Raw genomic sequence first — 13,662 nt, forward strand, 5'->3', positions numbered from 1 at the left:
ATGATCTGTCAGGATCTTCTTATACACTTGGGGTATGTATGAGAGTCTTGACCCTGGGTTTTGGTTGCTGTAGCTGAGTGTGCACCCTTGTTGCCCAGACTGTCAGTCTCCCATGATGCAGTGCTCTACCCTCATGCTGGCTCGTTCACCTGCAGCTAGCCACTGGGCCTCTCCTATGATTATGTCTCTGAGTGTTTCACATAGCTGGGAAATTCCTATATTGTGTTTTCTTCCCACGGCTGCTCTGGCTCCCACATTCTGGCTTCCCTTATCAGATCCACCCTGCTGCTGACTTGAGTCTTATTCCTGAGAAAGAGCATATTACCTGTGTCCCTATGTACCCCCTTTTATTATCTCTACCATATTCTGATTCAGAAACCTCTTTGTCCCTTTTTTCAAGTTAATTTTACACATGGTTCTGGATCACTAAGATCCAGACTGATTTCTCAAAGACTGATCCTAACCTTGGGCAGAAATTTCAGTTTTTGGAAAAAGTTTAAGGTGGTGGTGTAGGGGGCTGTGTGTCTTTTTGTGGAGGTCACATGTCTTTAGGTATGGACTTATATTGTGTGAACTTTGTGTGTCTGTGGGTATGTGTGTTTGTGTGTGTGTGAGAGAGACACTTCTTTTGTAGTTCTTTCTGAAAAGCATTTCTCTAAATAGAGCAAGAAGAACCAGACTGGATAGGAAGAAGCTTAGCTTTTATTTATATCCTCCAGTTATGTGAAGAAACATCATATATCATGCTGTTTAGATGGTCCACCTTTCCCATGTGATATTTTTCTGGCCTCCATTCTTGGCCTCCTAGTGAACTCAAGGTCAAAATAAAAATGATGGCCATCATGACTGTATAAAACTTCATAGCAGTAGAGAAACAGGAATTTAAAAAGATAGTGTAGGGTGGTGTCTGATAAGCTTAAAAAGTGATTCCATTTGGGTATTACATTCTGTGTGTCTACAAAAAATAGCAAATGACTTTAATTTTTAATGTTTAATTTTAATTTTTATATTTGAGAGAGAGACACACACATACAGAGAGAGCATGAGCAAGGAGAGGGGCAGAGAGAGAGGGAGACACAGAATCCAAAGCAGGCTCCTAGGGCTCTCTGTCAGCATAGAGCCCAACATGGGGCTTGAACCCACAAACTGTGAGATCATGACCTGAGCTGAAGTAGCATGCTTAACCAACTGAGTCACCCAGGTGCCCCCAAAATGGCATAGAACTTTAAAAACCTGTTATCCTGTATTAGGAAGAAACATTTTCCTGATTTGCTATACTTCAGTTTCAGGTCGAGAGAAAGGAACTGATTTAGTTCAATACAACATTTGGATGCTCTTCCTAACCTTAAAATTTGTGTTAATAATAGCTATATGAATATTATGTTGCAGCTGACCTTTTGTGATTGCTTTTGCCTAGTGAATATATTTTCTAATTTTCTTTATGTACATTTTACACTGAGTTGCAGAAGGGATGGAATTTAATTGTTCTACTTGTATTTTATCAATTTGCTTTCATAGCTAGGGCAAAGGGGTGGATTTTGAATAAATCTAGGAAGTAATTTATATCTGCTGCTGATATTGATGAAATATATTTGTAGCATATGCACCTTTGTGTGCGTATGCCCGTAGGAAGGATCAATGCGTCCACCTGGGAGGGTTGGTATGAATGTGTCTCTCCTGTTTGTAGCCTTCTTTGCTATATTAAAAATCCTGCAATGGTATTTCCTGGCCTTTCTGCATGTTAAGAATAGCTGATGGAGAGGGGCAGAAAAATTACCGAGCTTAGAACTAACTCCACAGTTATGGGGTCTGAGACAGACTTTTGCCCTATGGTACGTAGAATAGCAAAATGGTGGCAAAATAGTTGGCAATCTAGCGAAAGTAGAGGGAGGATCTGTTTGGGAATGGGCTTAAAGGTTGGAAAGAGGCATAGAGGCGTTGTTACTGAAGTCTTTTCACTGTTAAAAGTAGCCTCACAGAAGGCTAGACAGCAGTGTCCTTTGGTTGACATTCTGGATTAGAAACTTTAAGAGACCTTTTTTCTCTATGAATGAGATTGGAGTGGTTTTATTGTGGTTGTTGGCAGAAGACCAATAATGCAATACAGTTAAATGAAGACTAACTTGTTCTAGGTTTTCCCATACAGTTTTGGAAACCAGTGGTCTAAGAAATGGATGCTGGGTGATAAAGCATGTCCCAAACTCTTCCCACCTCCAGCACTCATTGAATAACTTATTAAATAAAAAAATTATAGGCATTAGCTTGTGTTAAGGAAGAGCAGTTCCTAAAAATGTGTGGTACCCAAAGCCACACATTTTGTTTTGAGTGCATTTATTTCCATGACAAGATGCAATATACGCAGTGAGTTTATTCACTAGCTTGGCTTTTACATGCCTATTTTGATGTTATGTTCCTCTGGGGGAGCCTCTGTGGTTTAGCCATATTTAAAATAAAATATGCCACTGCATATATTTGGCATTTCTGCTATGGATGAGTGGGACCATAGATACCACATTGTCTCAATGCGTCCAGGAGAGGATTTTCTTTTCTGTATCCTATACTGAAGTGTTAACAGTGAGTTCAGTACCTGCCAGAGCATTTGAACAGATTGAGTACAACTTACGTGGGATGTGTATAGAGAGAACACATCCGTTCTCATCTAAGGCCAGTTCTCTGCTGTGGGTGGACCTCCCCGAACAGAGGATAGGGCAGGATCCTCAAATGGAGTGTTGAATTTGGTGGTATCAATGAAATGCTTGGGGGAAGTCAGAGGAGGGAAAATTGAAGATGGACTTGGGGTAGGTCAGATTGCTCTGGGGAGAGGAAAAGGCCCCAATTGGACTTCAGGCAGTAAATATCAAGGAAAACGAAGGGAGGAAATTTATTTTGCTTCAGCAGCAAGATAAAGATGTTCAAATAGGGGCGCCTGGGTGGCTTAGTCGGTTAAGCGTCCGACTTTCGCTTAGGTCATGATCTCGCGGTTCGTGGGTTCGAGCCCCGCGTCGGGCTCTGTGCTGACTGCCAGCTCAGAGCCTGGAGCCTGTTTCAGTCTGTGACTCCCTCTCTCTCTGACCCTCCCCTGCTCATGCTGTCTCTCTCTCTCCTAGAAATAAATAAAAAAAAAAAAAAGATGTTCAAATAAAGAGATAGGGAGGCCCAAGGAGAGCAGAGAGCACTGAGACGAAATCGGATCAAAGTCCAAGGTTAGACCTAATGTCTTGGATATTAGGACCCCCAGCAGGTGTCTAAACAGGATTCTTGTGTGATGAACATGGTATTTTATAAATCAAATCTTAACTTACTGCAAAGATACTTTGATTATATAGACTTTCTTCAGACTAATAGTTATTTCTGCTATATGTGTGACATTTTGATTGTTGTCCAAGAGAAATTGGGAGAAAATGTTTCCTAAGTTCCAAGATTTCCTTCTCCTCAGAATCTCTTTTCTATACTCTTCTTTCTTTTCAGGCAGGTTACCTTTTTAATCCCTAACTGTTCTCTTCCCTGTAACATCCTGCTCCTTGGAAAGGGACTCAACATCTGTCACAGAAACATGAATGTGTTTAACCAAGGACCAGTTGCCCCAGAAGCTTGATCTCATGGAAGAATAACAAGCCTTGTCATATGTCAAGGAATGTCACTCACTGGGAATGTGGGGAGCTAGAGATAAAAGTGGGTCAGGGCCCTTTTCCAGAAACCAGGAATCATCTTAAGTGAATGACCTTCTCACTTGTACTCCCCACTTCTACTCATGCCAGTGTCAGTGTGCTATTATAAATGAATTTGTCCTCCTTTGTTTTTTTCTTCCAAGGCTGAGACTTTAGATTTGTAGGTGAAATAGATGTCGTACCAAGGCTATAAGAATCAAACTTCTTTGGGACTCTTTCACTGAAAACTGCTTCTGTTCACAGACTAGGCTCAGGCATGAGATAGTTGGGCCCTTTTAGGTACAACAGGCCTGTGATGAGTAACTTTCAATTACCTGTCCACTGGACACACATTCATGAACAGATTAATGAAAACATTTAAAGTACCACACTAGCAGCTGATGAGTAAGACATGGTCCATGCCGTAAGTCTTTAGTGATGGAGATCTTGGACACAGAAACCAATAGCCTAATGCAGAAATCCTCTTTTGGCATCCCTGATAGCTGGTTACTGATTTTGCCTGAGTCCCTTCCCATGACCCTCTCTTTGGCTGTTCAGTCTTTTGTAGAACAGCTCCAGCCCTGACAAATAGCCTCCTGAGATATTGAGCTGAAGGCTGATTCTTTATAACTTCCTCCCATGTTGGAAATAAATCCCATTCCACCATTTGAGTTTTTCAGAGCCAAAGGAGAATCTGGAGGTCTCATCAAATACTGGCTCCCAAAAGATCCTCAGTCACAGGCTTAGCTGCTACAGAAGCCTGGATCTCTGTGGCAGGGCTGGGCGGGATTCCAGGACAGGTACTGCAGGAATCCCATATGTCAGCTGGTTCCTCTGCACCTGCTACAGTTGCATCGTAACTCAGATTTCGTAGCGGGAGTGGGTCACCTAAGAAGAGAAATGGGAGAGTAGAAGGGCATGGCTATGGCCATCACTACAATCTTAGTGATGATTGTAACCTGGCCTGGGCTGGGGAGATGCAACAACTCCTTAGGAAGGTGACACTTTCTAGTAAGTCTTGATGACCAAGAATGGAAAAAAAAAAAAAGTCTCAAGTCGATGAGAGCTCAATCTAATAGGCTAATTGTGGGCATACAACAAGACCTTAGTTCTGACCTTGTATTCGACATTGAATTTTTGGACCTCCTCTGCTCTTTGTGTCAGATAATAGATATTTAGAAGAGATGGTGTTTGATAAAAGAAGGGTGACATGATTTCTTTTTAACCCTACCCTCAGGCTTTTGACCTCTCAAATACCAAAGGTTATTGTTGCACATGAACAATTAGCCCAAGTCAGGTGTCATCTTTGAGAGCTGGATTTGTGTCCTAGTTTAATGCCTTTGCCGAGGGACTAGTTCTTAATTCTTCCCTCTTCAAGTATCTTATTTGTCAACAGATGCCAAAGTCTCATGTGTGTGAAAGTTACAGTGCTTTCCAGTTTCCCCTCTTCTAGGTGACACAGTTGGCTCTCCTAGTTTTGATACCAAGAGGACAAAAGGGTTTTGAGAAATGTGTATGTTTCCTAGATCAACCCTGCTGAGTAAGAGGTCCCCACTGATGGTCCATCTCAGTCCTAACATAGTTGGCACTTCCGGGGAACTAGTCTTCAGTGTTGGTTTCAAGTCTATATCCTGGCAAGTGTCCACAGAAATAGTGGTCTCCATTAAATTGTTTTTTGAAATCACACACCCAGGGCTGAATCATGATTATCACTTTCTCCAGGTACTCCTTATTGTGGGGAGGACTGGGTCTGATCTAACATGAGCCTCTTAGGGTAACCTTATCCTGAGAGCTAGCTGAGAAGGGATCTTCAGTGAGGACTATGTCTTCTTTGAGAATGATGCTCTCCCCTCCATTCTGTTTAACTCTTATGCAGAAGTCTGCTTCCCCCTCTTCAGTCACACCAGCTCTTGAGTTTGGGGAAAAAGCAGTATCATTCATTCATTCACTACCATTTGGTTTCCTATCCCAGAGGAAATTTTCCATTATATAAAGAGAAGCCCAGAATATGACTTCATCCTAAAGCAGTCCTTTGATCTTCTCTTTCCATGCTTGGCTTGGAAGCATTACTGGGGTCTCTGTCATGTGACCTTGGGGTGGTCAGGAGGTTCCAATCTAGCCTGAACTGGGCTGGCATGTCTTCCTCCTGTGAAGAGCCCATGCAACTGGTTGAGAATTTCTTTCCTCTTCTGTTTGTTTTCTGCCTTCTCTTCATTGCTTCTCTCTTCTCTCAATCCAGATGCAAGCCTGTGATTTGGAAAAATCTGGGGATTTTATTTCAGCAAACTGTCTGCAATACATTTACCACAATTTGCCCTTCCACAGAATATCACCAACGTCATGTTGAATACTCATGGTTCTAGAATCTGGCCTTTGAAACGTACTCCATAGAGACATTTGGCTAGGCCTTAACTCTGGCTGGACAGCAGCCCCATCAGGAAGCAGGGAGTCTGAGTAGAGTACTTCTGAGTACTTCTGGCACCTTCCTCTCAGGAGACTGTGTCTATCCCAGGCAATGAACCATATAATACTGTGTAAATGTTCATTTCCTGTCCTCCCTGTAACCCCTGTGACCTTCAGCATTTCTCCTTGGAGGCTGTCACAGTCCAGCTTAGACTTCTCCCTAGAAATTCTGAAGTTGCCTTCTGGACTGCTCTTCTCCTTCCTTCCCCTTGATATAATCCTTGTGTTTCTGCTGCTGTCCTCTTCCTTCCTTTGCTTAGTTCCTTTTCTTTCTGCTGTGCTTAATGCACTTGTATCCTCTATTCTCAGTGGTTGGGAAGGAATGGCTTCTCTTCTGTTTGCTGCTGCTGCTGATAGACTTAGTAGGAATCCTTTAGAACTTCAATGAGGGACATATCTTCATTGTACCTTATGACCCATTCAGCAGTCGCTCTCTTGAGACAAACTGGTCTTTCTTTCTTTCTTCCTTTTTTATTTTCTTTTCTCTGCAAATTGGACCACTGTTCCAGGTCTCTAATCCTAGATTCTTTTGCAATTGAAAGTCACCCATCAGGGGGTCAGTTGGTTGGGTGTCTGACTTGGGCTCAGGTCATGATCTCATGGTTCGTGGGTTCGAACCCCACCTTCAGGCTCTGTGCCGACATCTCAGATCCTGGAGCCTGCTTCAGATTCTGTGTCTTCCGCTTTCTGCTCCTCCCCCACTCACACTCTGTCTCTCTCTTAAAAAATAAAAATATTTTTTTAAAAAAGTCACCAATCACTAGGTGGAAGCTCAAGGAGGCAGCCAACTGGGGAGAAGGATCTAGTTCTCTCTGGTTGGTATTAATGATAAAGCAGTGAGATTACACAGATAAAGACAGACTGTAAAGATAGCCTTATCACCCTCCGAGAAAAGTCTATAGAGCAGTTGCTCAGTAAGTCATAGACGTCCTTGTGCTGTTGTTTTTAAATTTCCCTCGTTTTAAGCATGTCTTTAATATTACCAGCAAGTTATTTCACCTTTACCAACACAAAGATTTGGCATTGGTCTTGCAAGAAAGGATGCAGGTAGATATGAGGAGGCCCTTACTGCTGTTATGGGTTCTGCTGACAGTTCAGATGTTGGAAGAATTTCAGCCCTGATTCTAAGATGTAAGGAACTATTCTTGTCATCTTTTGGGAGTGCACAGATTTATTGTACATTACTTCTTTGTCAGAGGCCAACCATGTGACCTAGTCCTGATCCCTTTTTATAAAATAGATTATATCCGAGATTGAATTCTAACTCAGATTATATCTAAGTTGCTGGCCTCATGTCTGAGACCAAAGAACATTCCAGATACCAAACTTCAGGGCTTCTTCTGTTGATAACCACATCCTATTTGCCCTCTTGGTGGAAGCAAGAGGAATAATCCAAATCCATTTATGAGATGTCTCCTTTTCAGACTGACATGCATATATTCATATGAATCATAAAGGATGGATTCCCAGTTTTCCAGATTAATGATCTGGGGGAGAGAATCCTCTAGAACCAGAACCAGAATGAGTAGCTCTCATCAGTGAGTGGATTCCTGAGTGCTTATGACATGGGGGACTTCTCTAGTACAGTCTCCTACCACTGGAATCCACTCTTCTTGCTATCAACAATAGCAGCCTTCTCTTCTCTCTGCACTGGAGATGGAGGTGGTGCCTATGGTCTAGGTAAAGGAGGACATACTACAGGACATGGACTCCACAAAATTTTTCATTCCTTTTGACTTAGAAATATTGTGTCTTGGTTATGGAATCATTTAAGTTGTGGTATGTTTGGTCTGACTATTTGATGTAGGGAGGTTACTGTATTGTGACAAGGGGGTGGATGAGAGACTAGAAAGTCAAGCCTCCATTCTTTGACAGAGTCACCTCTACTTTATGAGCTACCCTGGGGAGGCTCATACAAAGAGAACCAACACTCACAGCCGTCATTTCACGGCACCGGCCCTTTGACCTCCTGGTAAAGGTCTTGATCTTGATACGTCCTTCTTTCTGGTCCATATGATCTCTCACTTACTGGAGTGAATTACAGAGCAGACAAAGTCCTCACCTCACTAGGAACTAAGAGGGCCCCAGAAGTGCCTTCAGCATGGAAGACCCATTAGTGGCAGCTAAGCATGCAGGAGAGGGTTACTGTTGAGGGAGACCAGTCAAGTGAGCGTCAGGGCAGTGTTTTCACAGATGCTCTTACCTCGATGTCTTCCTCTTCCTTGTGGGGCTCACTGGCTTTAAGGAAGCTAGTGGGTGAACCTTCGTCTTTTCAGGGAGGAAAATCTGTGGCGGTCTCCTCAGAAAGTGACTTGAGATAATTTAGGCCACACCGCCTTTCATCATCTGTCCTCAACTGACCTGTAATGTATGTATCACTGGGTCTTTTCCTCTTGGAATATAACTAGAAAGGATTTGAAGAGACCATAACCTGAGACACAGTAATAGTCAGAAAGTCAAATTCCCCTTCCCTTCTGGCCTTGAATTCTGTATACATTCTGCACCCCTTGAGGGTTAAGATTAGGGCCATTTTATGGTCTCTGTGTTCCTAAGTAAAAGAAGGACAAATATGAATTTAATCTAGAAACTGAAATTTAGTGTTTCCTGTTTACAAGTCATGTTGTTAAAGAGTTATGACATGGAAATGTGAACACTGGCCTGCCTCCTCTCGTGGAGCCTGAGGCATTCAGACTACCGTTCCTTTCCTTCCTGACCCCTGGCCTCAAACCAGGGGAATATCTTCACCTAAGTAAGCTCAGAAGACTCATCTGGCCACGATATTCCTCACCTTGATCTCCACCAGCTTTTGGTTTCTCATAATTGCATTTTATATGCTTCAAATGTGGGAATCCCCCAATTGGGGACATGAGATTGTCAGTGAGTAAGAGGAGAAGGAGTTGCCTTTGTGCTTTCATTTAATACATTTGATGAGCATTTTTAAGAATCAGAATAATTTACCAAAGAATGGTGTCAAAACCCCTAAGGGGGCTCTGTCCCACCTAGCCAATGCTCATCTCGTTTCTTTTGTATTGGTAAGAGTGAATAAACAGTAAAAGTCCCTGGAGAGAGAGAGAGAGAGAGAGAGAGAGAGAGAGAGAGATTTCTGATCTATTTGTAATGTTTTTTCCTTGGATGATATCAGTCTATTATCTAGTCACAAGTGAACCCTAGGTACATAGAATCCTTGACATGGAATGGCACTCAGCTGGCTATTAGGGTAGATTGACCATCTCTACTGATATCTGACATGAACATGAAGAAAACTCCACTGGAGGTTCTGACTGCTAGGTTTTTAAAAACCTATGGGACCAGTGGCCCAGGAGCCATTGCGAAAGGTTCCCTGATGTTCTGACAATTCTCTCTATTTGCTTTCAACAATGGCAGCCTTCTCATTTCTTGGCATTGTGAGGTGGAGATGGTGCCTGTGGTCTTGAAGAAAAGATGTGCTTCTCCATATAATCTGAACTCCATAACTTTCACCTTCTTTTATTATAGATATATTGGGGACTGGATCTGGAAGCATTTCAATCTTGGTATGGTTGGTCTGCCCATTTGATATGGAGGATGTTATTGTTCTGTGACAAGTGGGTGGGAGACTAGAAAGTCAGATCTTCATTCTTTGACAGAGTCACCTCTACTTTATGAGCTACCCTGGGGTGGCTCATACAAAGAGAACCAACACTCACAGCTGTCATTTCACAGCACAGGCCCTTTGACGTCCTGGTAAAGGTCTTGATCTTGATACGTCCTTCTTTCTGGTCCATATGATCTCTCACTTACTGGAGTGAATTACAGAGCAGACAAAGTCCTCACCTCACTAGGAACTAAGAGGGCCCCAGAAGTGCCTTCAGCATGGAAGACCCATTAGTGGCAGCTAAGCATGCAGGAGAGGGTTACTGTTGAGGGAGACCAGTCAAGTGAGCGTCAGGGCAGTGTTTTCACAGATGCTCTTACCTCGATGTCTTCCTCTTCCTTGTGGGGCTCACTGGCTTTAAGGAAGCTAGTGGGTGAACCTTCGTCTTTTCAGGGAGGAAAATCTGTGGCGGTCTCCTCAGAAAGTGACTTGAGATAATTTAGGCCACACCGCCTTTCATCATCTGTCCTCAACTGACCTGTAATGTATGTATCACTGGGTCTTTTCCTCTTGGAATATAACTAGAAAGGATTTGCAGAGGCCATAATTTGAGAGGCAATAGTAGTCAGAAAGATGAATACCTCTTCTCTTCTGGATTTGGATTCTGGGTATATGCTGAACTCTCTAAAGAGCCTAGGGATCTTCTCCCTGTCTCTAAGTTTCTGAGGAAGGGAATAGCTAGTCGTTGATTTGTATATCATCCATAAACTGTTCATATGTTTTGAGTGTCTCCTATATACTAGGTACTATGGTTATTTCACTTCTGGTGATCATCCCCCTCATGCCTTAGAATTTCAGAGATTGTTGGGGGAGATGGGACATTCTCTTCCGTTCCCTGTCTTTGGCCTTTCACTATGGTAGTCTTCCCTGGGAGTTTGGAACACTGTCCTTGGTAAGCCTGGTATCACCATTGATCTATTTCAACCAATGATAAATCAGAATTTAACAGGAACCCTTCAATATGCCTTATTCTGGTCCAAGGCCCGTTTCCCCACCCCCTACCTGTCCTTTCAACAACCATTAATTATAAGATCATTTGTTATAGCTCAGACATTTTCACTGTCCTGTGGGAATACTCTGGTTCTTGTAACCATTTTTTATAGCTACTCCCCGTGTCCTTGGGTTCCTCATTATCAATCTCATTCTTTCTCTTGCTCATCCCCACTTACCACATTTACACCAGGGTCCTGCCAGGCATCTACTCACAAACTAGAGTCATCAGTGAAGTCCTTTCTCCTGAGAGAATATTGAACTGGCCATGAACTCCTAAGGCCAGAGCCTCACACCCATCTGTCCTCTGTAATTATCCCTTATAAAAATCTATGTTTTGGTCAGGAAAGCCGGAGCCTGCCAGCAAGAGTCACAGTGGCCCCTATCACCACAGGCTAGAATGCCCCACTGAGTTCTCCCTGCCAAAGAGAAACCACTATTTGGGCCTTCCATTCCTTTGTTTAAATCCTCAGAACCTTCTATAATGGGTCTTGATTTCATCCTTTGAAAGATGCAGGACTGGACTTGGAGCATTTATCTCCCAGTCTGCTGCCCTGGTGATCCCTGGCAGTGACTGACTTTAAGGAAGCAGAAGCAGTAGGAGCTCCTCAGTTTCTGCTCAGCCAGTAGCACTGTGCTGGCCATGAATGTCAGACACAAGCCCCTGAGGCGCTCAGGGTTGGAAAAGAAGCCCTCAATAAGCAGGTACTGGAGGCTTTATAAGCCCTGTAAATCCTGAGGCCCAGCTGGAGGCCTTTTTTCTGAGGGACAAAAGTAGTCACCTCTATGGCCCCATTCATTCCACTATGAATGCTAAGTTCTCCCCACTTCACTCTTTTCTTGGAAAGCTTGATCCAACCCTCTGGCCCAACGGTGTCCTGACCACCCCCTTTTGGCTTGTGGCTCAGCTTACTTCACAGCGTAATTTTTCTGAGGCTCTTCCTCTTGGCAGAGCTCTGTGGGCAGTGACATGAATGGCTTCTGGGAAGTCTCCTCATATGAGGGTCCACTTCTCCCTGTAGCTGGTGTGTTCTTGACTTTCGGACAATTAGTTGGTAATGATGTACCTCCAACTGTACAAGTGTAGCAGTTTGCACATGGATAAAACTGTGTCCTGGGGCAAGGGGAGCTCCCTTTTATCAATGGGAAACGCTTCCGTGTTCTGAGCCATAACTGGATGTGTACATAAATAGCTTCCTGGCATTAGGAAAGAAACAACTTTGACTTCCTCTCTCCACCTTGTCTTTAACCTTTTGAGGCATTTTCTGTGTGTGTCACAGTTCAGATGCCCTTCCCATGCACTCTTACCTCCCAGGAGCTTAGACTCACCAGGGTGCACTTACTCCCCCTACCTGCCATGACTCCTTCAACTTGAGGTTTTTTTTTTTTTTTTTTTTTTATCTTATTGCATCAACATTATAATGGTAAAAATAATGTATAAGTGAGGAGATATAAATGCAATAAGCCCAGAAATATAAAAAAAAATTTTTCATGGTCTTTTCCTCCCTTGTAAGTGGATGAGATATTTATGTAGTTTTCATACCTGAATGCAGTTGGGTTTTTTTGGGGGGGCGGAGGGAGATGCGATTTTTATAGTCCTGTATAATCTGCTGCTGCTGCTGCTGCTGGGATCAATTTCAGGGGGTGACTGAGGGGTTGTCACTATTGATGATCAGATACATGGCCATTCTCTGTCTATGGTCACTTGTGTGAGGGGTATTTTTAATAAGACTAGAAGTGATACTCGCTTCTTAAACTCTGTCTCTGGATCTTAGTGTTATTGCTCCAGTGTCTGACCACCAAATCAGTGAGATTAAGTCAGACCACCAAATCTAACTTAAATTTTAAGTGGTCTTTCTCAGGGAGAATGAGTCTCCTAAGGGGTGAGGCATTTTCCTTCTTATGGGCTCTGCAAACCCTTTCTAATTATATTCTAAGAGAAAAAGTCCCAGAGAGCATATTCCACAAGAGTCCAGAGGATGGAGAGGCTAGGAGGGAAGTAGGATTATGTTTATTATTAACCGTTTCTTCAGTCACTGCTTTGTAGATTCTGGCTAGCAGATGGAGAGTTCCAGTGAGGTAGAGTCCAATTATGAACAAGAAATTGTCCCACAATCAAGAACTTAGAAGCTACAATAATAACATTTTCAGGAATATTGGCTTCTGGAACACTGCTTTCTTCCAGGTTTTCTCCTGGGTCCTTGAGCCTGCTTGGCCTCTCCAAGAGCCTACAAGATCTATTCAGCTCTTATCTCACCCTGCACACACTTTCTGGGCTGCCATAGGTGCAGCCACAGTGGCTTCTACATGTTTTGTGCTCAGCATCCTATGTTTCTTTAGCTTGGGGTAGGACCTTTCCTGTTGTTTTTAAAATCTAAGGCCATAGGAGTAGAAACATTGGCATTAATGGAAAGACCAGAGAATGCAGATGAGTGAAAAGAATACTGACGAGAAGTCAGTCACTGTTGACATCTATGTATGTACCTTTCTAGACCATTGTGCTCTCTTTTTAATGGTATTTCTCCAGATTTTTAGATCAAATATAACCATTCTTACAAAAATGTGATCACAACAATTTATCTGACCATTATTATTCTCCAAAGAAGGCATCTTGAGTCTCTCACCTTAACTATCTGCATTCAGTATCTTGTTCCACTCAACTTCGGCTCAACATTCTCCACCTCCCATTATGAATGAAATCACCACCTGCTAAGTTCTTTAAGTCTGACCAACCTGAATCTTCTCCCAGAATGAGATTGATACCCTCTGTTTCACTGTGTCTATCCAGTTTTGCCAGTTCTATGTCATCACAAATATCCCGTGTTTCCTCAGCACACCACTGTCATTGCCTTAATTTAGGCCTTCACTAAATCTTGGTTGGGTGACTCTGATTCCTGCCCTTACTCCAAAATGTCAATCTTTAACACC

Source organism: Hyaena hyaena, unplaced genomic scaffold (genome assembly GCF_003009895.1).
Source record: "Hyaena hyaena isolate Hyena2069 unplaced genomic scaffold, ASM300989v1 scaffold_1015, whole genome shotgun sequence".
Lineage (NCBI taxonomy): Eukaryota > Metazoa > Chordata > Mammalia > Carnivora > Hyaenidae > Hyaena > Hyaena hyaena.